Here is a 7501-nt window from a genome sequence, read left to right on the forward strand (position 1 = left end):
TCTAATTTTATCTGTCACAGGAGCTACACCAACCCTATCACGGATATAATCATTTCACATTTTGTCTCTAAGTGTAAAGCCACTCATCCACCTAATCATTCTCATCTCAGCAACACTTAACTTAGTATTATGCTTCTCTTTTAAGGCCAACATTTAGCGCCTTAGAACATTGCAAGTCTCACCACCGACTTGTAAAATTTTCCTTTCAATCTAAACAGTATTTTTCTATCACACAAAAGGCCTGAAGCATTACTCCACTTCAACCAACCAACTTGAATCTATTATTAACATCCCCATCTATATCACCATCGATTTAAACAACAAACCCGAGATATCTAAATCGTTCACACATTTTAATAATTTGATCACCCAAAGTTACACTTCTGTCACTAGAGCTACTACTACTAAAATTACATTCCATTTATTCAGTTTTAGTTCTAGTCAAATGAAGGCCTTTAGACTCCAATGTAGACCTCCATAATTCAAGTTTTTCTTGGGCTTTTTCTCTCGTCTTATCCAGGAGAAGGATATCATCAGCAAGAAGCATACACCAAGGTACATCCTCCTGTAAATGTCCAATAAGATCATCCATAACTAAAGCAAAAAGATATAGGCTTAAAGTCGATCCCTGATGTAATCCAATAGAAATAGGAAAATATTTCGTCAATCCTCCTACAGTTCGAACACAAGTAACAGCTCTAGTATACATATCTTTAATGACTTGAATATAAGTCATATCAACACATTTCTTTTCAAGAACTCTCCAAAGGATATCTCTTGAAATCTTATCGTAAGCTTTTTTTAAATCAATAAAAATCAAATGTAGATTCTCTTTATTATCTTTAAACTTCTCCATCAAACCTCTCAATAAATGTATAGCTTCCATAGTAGACCTGCCCGACATAAATCCAAATTGATTATAAGAAATCTTTGTAATACGTCTTAACCTTTGTTCAATTACCCTCTCCAATAATTTTAAAGTATGACACATCAACTTAATTCCTCTATAATTTGCACACTCTTGTGCATCCCCTTTATTCTTAAAAATAGAGACCAAAATACTCTTCATCCACTCTTCAGGCATCTTTTTAGTTTTTTAAAATAATATTAAAGAGTTTAGTAAGCCAAGAAACTCGCAAATCTCCTAAATATTTTCATACTTCAATTGGGATATCATCAAGTCCTACAGACTTTCCACCATTGGTTTTCTTTAAAGTCTCCTTAAACTTCTTTTTTACTAATGTGACGGTAAAAATGAAACTTGTTCATCTAAACTCCCACAAAAACCCTAAGTAGCAAAAAAACTACAAACCAAACTTTTCCACTACACAAACGACTACATCAAGTTCAATCTTTGCATTCTTCATGTAATTGTATTACGTAGCCAATTCTATAACACCAACCTTGATCTTCGCCTATAAATAGGGACGTATTGGTCGAGTGCACGAACATGAATATTGAAATCTCACAGAATTTATCTATGTTTCTTCTCAAAATCTCTCTCTCTCAATGAATTGCTTCGTTGTAACTTACTTCTAATCACCCTTCTTTGTCCAAAGGAGGAGATCAGTTCACAAAGAGAATCATTAACTTCTAGCTTCCCTCTCCACTTCCTTTTTCTCCTTTGTCCTTGATCCATTCTTTCAATAAAATCTCAATACCCTTCTATAAATAACATTACTCAATCCATCAACCTATTTAAAATACTATATCTAACATCCACACAAAAAATTCATACATTACTCGATCCAACTTAAGCACAAAGAAAATACCTAAATCTCTCTATCCAAAAAAATAAATAAACCTCCTAATATCAACATGAAAGAAAATAATTAAGATCCAAACTAAATGTTCTTCAAAAATGACACCAAACAACTATTCATCAGCTTTTGCATAAGGGCACTTGACTGTTCTGGGAGAAGATTTACATATACATACCACTCAATTCCTATGTATTTACATATCTAACAATTAAAATTTAACTTTTACATACACACATCCTTATTATCTATGCATGAAAAGGTCTATTTCACTTAATAAAAGTTAAAATAGTGGTACTTTTTATGTGATATGAAAGCTTTGGGTTGTATAGATGTAAAAAAGTAAACTTTAGGTGTTTATAAATGTAAATGCATGAGAATTAGGAATTATGTATGCAAACAATCCATAATTTTTGGAACAAAATTGTCAACTACTTGGATAATTCTTATAACTTCACACTCTTTTAAAATCAGATAATATCTTCTACCACCACCACTTCATTCAACTCTTCAAACCAACAGCAGAATCAGGAATTCAAAATTAATGAAGGCAAAACGCTCACGCCTTCATGGTTATTGCAAGTTACATCACGAACTATGAAAACCATTCTTGATTCCACCACTGCTTTAAAAAGGGAGATATGTAAATACATAAGAATTGAGTGATATGCACGTAAATCTTCCATTTAAAATCCATAATAACCTCATAGATATCCTGAGAGCTGCATACTTATCTTATTACTTACAGATTTTGATGTTCGAAGGCGGGAAAATTGGGCTAGATGATGAATTTTCTGCAGACTATCAATATCAGCTTTGTTGCAACCTTTCATCTTCTTCTTCGAGGTCACTTGCGACCGCCGTAGGTCAAACGAGCCTTAAGAAAGAAGCTTCTTGACCGCATAGGGTTCAGGCTAGCCGTCGGCCGCCGGCAAACAAAGCCGAGTCACCATGGATGAGCTTCGGCCGTCACCACCAACATCGAATCTTTATTTGGCCGGACATAATTGACATTTAAGTTATTAGAAATCCCTAAATTCCCTTAAATTGGGATTTACTAAACCTTAAATAGTTTAAGGGTCTCTCTCGGAGAAAATTTTGCGTCCGAACTCCAGTCCGGACTCCAGACTCAATATTTTTTCATAATGCAGATAAACCGCAATTCAACATAGCTATTTGACAAATAAGTAAATCGAACTCAATACTCTTCCTTCAAATCCCGTAAATTTTGTAAATCCACAACTTCGTGTGATGAGTCCGTTTGGGGCAGCTTGTTTGGTGCGGTAATATTTTGAAAACGCAATTGGCCTATTTGGGTAAACTGCGTTTTGACAGCTTATGCGTTTTCAAAACGCTGAAAACAACATTTTCAAAACGCTGAAAACAGCATTTTCACATCGCACCAATTTAGGTGCGTTGACAGCTTTCTGGAAGCAATTTGTTTTTTCCAAAAAAATAAAAATTTGTAATAGTCACCGCACCTAGCTTACACCGCACCTAGCTTATCAACAGCTTATCAACAAATTATTCAATAAACTACAACTGCCCCAAACAGATCCTTAGTAAATCCGGAATTTATGACCAAAATTCATGAAATCTGGATTTATAAAATTCACAGCTGTATCTTGTCCAAAATGACTGTCTGGCGAGATTTAGCCCACATCCAAATTAAATCTTACTCTAAATTTGTTTTGAGAGGGCCACTTAAGGTATAAACATTTGTGATGTATTTTTATTTTTTATTTTTTATTCATGGCATTTTACATAGATACCCCTCAATTCTTGTGTATTTATATATCTAACCCCTAACATTACTTTTTTACATTGACAACACCCAATCCTTTCATTTTTTTAGAAAGTGAAATATATCTTTTTTGTGCATTAGATAAAGGGGCATGTATTTAAACAATGAAATTTAGATATTAGATTTTATATATATATATATATATATATATAGTAAAATTTGAAAAAGATGTAAATGTTTTATAAAATTGTTATTGCTTTTTATTTAGAAATTACCAAAATCAGTCCATCCCTCTGGTTCATGTGTTTTAATACATTTGAAACATATCATAATAAAAATAAATAAATATTTTTTACTTCACATCTAAGCAAATAATTATTATATTTTTGAAATAAAAAATATTTCATTTATATGCATGCATACTAATGACTAGGGGTGTAAATGAAGCATTGCATTTGATGTACAACTTTGACTCGGTTTCATTAAGATTTTGATCATATTTGTTTAAATTATGTTTACAAATAAATTCGTTTGTTGTTTAACATTGATTTGAAGCTAGATGATAGCTCTTATGTAGGGCTGGTGAAACGGCTCGTTCGCAAATAGCTCGTGTTCGACTCGTTAAGAAGCTCGTGTTCGGCTCGTTAATTTCGTTTGATAAGTTAACGAGCCGAACACGAACAAAGATGTTTTTGTTCGTGTGCGGCTCATTTTGGCTCGAAATACTACTCCTTATATATATATATATATAGTATTTTAAAAAAATCTAATTGACTACAAGGCTATAAAGATTTATAATCAATTAAAATATTGATTAAGAAAATAGAATAAAAATTCTTAAATTAGATTCAAATGATGTTTTAATATAAATAATAATTTTTAAATCTTGCTCAAACCATTATCGTTTTATGACTACGTTATTAGGGTTGTTAAAAGAACTCTTTGTTCGTGAACAGCAGCTCGTGTTCGACTCGTTAACCAAGCGAGCCGAACACGAACACACCTTTTGAGCTCGAAATATAAACGAGTCAAACACGAGCTGAGCATGGCTCGCTCTTGTTTGGCTGGTTTACACCCCTACTCTTATCATATATGATATATTATTTAAATAAAAATTGATTAATTTGACTTTATTTAATTATATAATTAATATTAAAATATTATTATATTAAGTGATAAACAATTTTGCATTATGAGTATTTGATGTTACAAATTCATTCAATTTTTTGTTCTTTCATTTATATGATTTATCAGAATATTATATATATATATATATATATTAGATATATATATATATATATATATTAGATAGCATGATATGATATGAGTTAGTTCATTTTCTTATCTCATTTATTAAGATGATATTTGAGATTAATTTTTATTTATTATTTTTATTTTAAAAAATAAAAAATAGAAAATAATTAGAAAAATAGTATTTGTTTAAATGTTTTTTATTTTCTATTTTTAATAATAACACGCCAAATTTAAAAATATATGAAACAGAAAAAAAAAATATTCTTCTTGTTTTTAAAACACAACTATTCCTTCTCGCGATAGATAGCAATATTATATACGGACGTAATTTATGTTGGAGTCTAATTATGGGATGTCATGTGTCAAATGAGTCTACTGTGTTAAGATTTATGAGACTCGCCATTAAACTTTGAATGCACCACTGATATTATTTTTGAAGTTGTAGCGCTCTTGAGGGAAGATGGCGAGAAAGAAGCCTCGACGAAAAGCTCGTTCGTTCCTGCACACATATAAATGTTTAGGGCACTTGTGAATAGAATTTCTTAGTCTACGCATATAAATGGAATAACCAAAAACTATCATGGTTTTATGTATTGCTCTCAAAATTTTTACGTAATATCAATATATTGTTATTATTTATTTTTTAAAAGTGAAATACATTTTTTAAATTATGTATAATTTATGAAACCAAAATATTTTTTTTAATATAGTTATCAAAGTTTAAATATTAGATATAAAAATTCATTGTTAGCTATAACTTATATACCAGATAAGGGACAGATGTTGAAACGGAACGGAGCAGGCCAGCGGAGCGGAAGCATCTGTTCAATCGGGGGAGTTTTGTTATGTGGGTTGGGGGTGCGGGGGCAACACTCCCGCAGTATGATAAAAAGGTAATTTTGTAATTACATATTGTACTTCAGTGTTATATATATATATATATATATATATATATATGCTTGTATGTAACCCTATGTATTGTATTATGTACTCTTTTTCTGAGTTGAAGGAAAGCCGTCACTCTGCTCCCGAAGAAGTAGACATCTTTGTTGAACCTCGTTAAATCTCTGTGTTCTTCTGAATCTGTGTCGATTCTTATTTTCTTTGCCCTAAAATTCTCAACATACATACTAATTATTTTATTTTGGGTCAAAATATCATTTATCTTATTATCAGACATATAAAACATTATTTTAGTGTGAAATTTTAATGATTTTATCATTTATTAAAAGGCAACATCCTTGAATGTGCGGACTTTGATATTTTTTCAGTAACATTATTGCAGTTTCTATATATACGAGTTTAATATATTTACATAGTAAGAACTGGCAATTTTTTAGAAAGATTAGAGGTTTTTTTAAAATAAAATAAATAGAAAATGATGGAATCAAATGTCTTTTAGATTTTTTATTTCTAAAAACATATAAATGATAGCAGTATCAAATGTGTTCTCTAGAAACAAAAAATAGAAAAAAGAATATATAAAATAAAAAAAAATAAAAAATAAAAAATAAAAAGTGATCCAAAACAAGGCCTAAATTATTCATTTATTTATACGTATAAAATTATTTATTGAAATTTTAATATAAAAATTTAGATATTTGTTTGTCTTTTTAGCTCGTTTAAATACTCGTTCACTTCTCATAAACAAATCAACTAAAAATCAATTTTTAAATAAGTCAACCTTAAACATGTGATTTCTAGATTAAGAGCGAGTACTCGAGATAAAAATTGTATTAACCTTAATTTTACAACTATACTAGAAAAAGAAAGGGGCCATTCACATACAACCCACAATTTTTTATGTATTTAAATATCTAACATATAAATTTTAATATTTAATTTAATATCACATTAAAAATATCACCATCACTTTATTTTATAAAAGTAAAATATTCATTTTCATGCATAAATTTATCATACATAAGTTATAAATGTAAATATGAAAGTTTAGGTATTAGTTATGAAAATACATAAGAATTTACACTATTGAATTCTACGTCAAATTTCAAGCACACGAGAAAAAAACATTATCTAAAAAAAGAGGCAATTACATACAAAATATCGGAGGCATTGTTATTTACAAATCAAGCACTCTTTCATCCATTTTGCAAATTCTCCCTCAAATATCAAAATTCATTGATCGTGGCACGCATAAATATATCGGTTTGGTAGTTCAAAATAATCATCTAAGTGCTTTGTAAATATCAATGTTTTGGATGGTCTGTATGTAATTATTCCTTAAAAAATATAAAAAATTCAAATAAGTGGACTAATATGGCTCCTGCTAAAAACATTAAGAATGAGTATATATGTTCATAAACATGTGCCGCCTACCAAGACTCATTGGTTAACAGAGTTTGTAAGACCTCTACGGGTCACGGGTTCAATCTCGTCTATGTGCGGGATGAAATTCTTAAGCACATGAGGTTGGTTGGGCACTCCTATAATAGCCTCTGACCAATCCTTAAAAAAAAAAAGAAAAATAACAATAGATATACATGAAAAACATATATTTCACTTTCAAAAAGATAGTGACAGTGATATTTTTGATGTGATGGTGGTATCTTTGATGTGAAGTTAAAATGTTGAGCGGTATGCATGTAAATTTCAATATTTAAGACTTAGATATATGTAAATAAGTTATAATTGCATGGTATGGCCCCAACATCATACTCACAATTACTTTAATAGAAGAAATATGCATTTTCCAAATAACTTTACAACCATCTTTACAAAAAGT

The sequence above is a fragment of the Phalaenopsis equestris genome, unplaced genomic scaffold (genome assembly GCF_001263595.1).
Source record: "Phalaenopsis equestris unplaced genomic scaffold, ASM126359v1 Scaffold000107, whole genome shotgun sequence".
Lineage (NCBI taxonomy): Eukaryota > Viridiplantae > Streptophyta > Magnoliopsida > Asparagales > Orchidaceae > Phalaenopsis > Phalaenopsis equestris.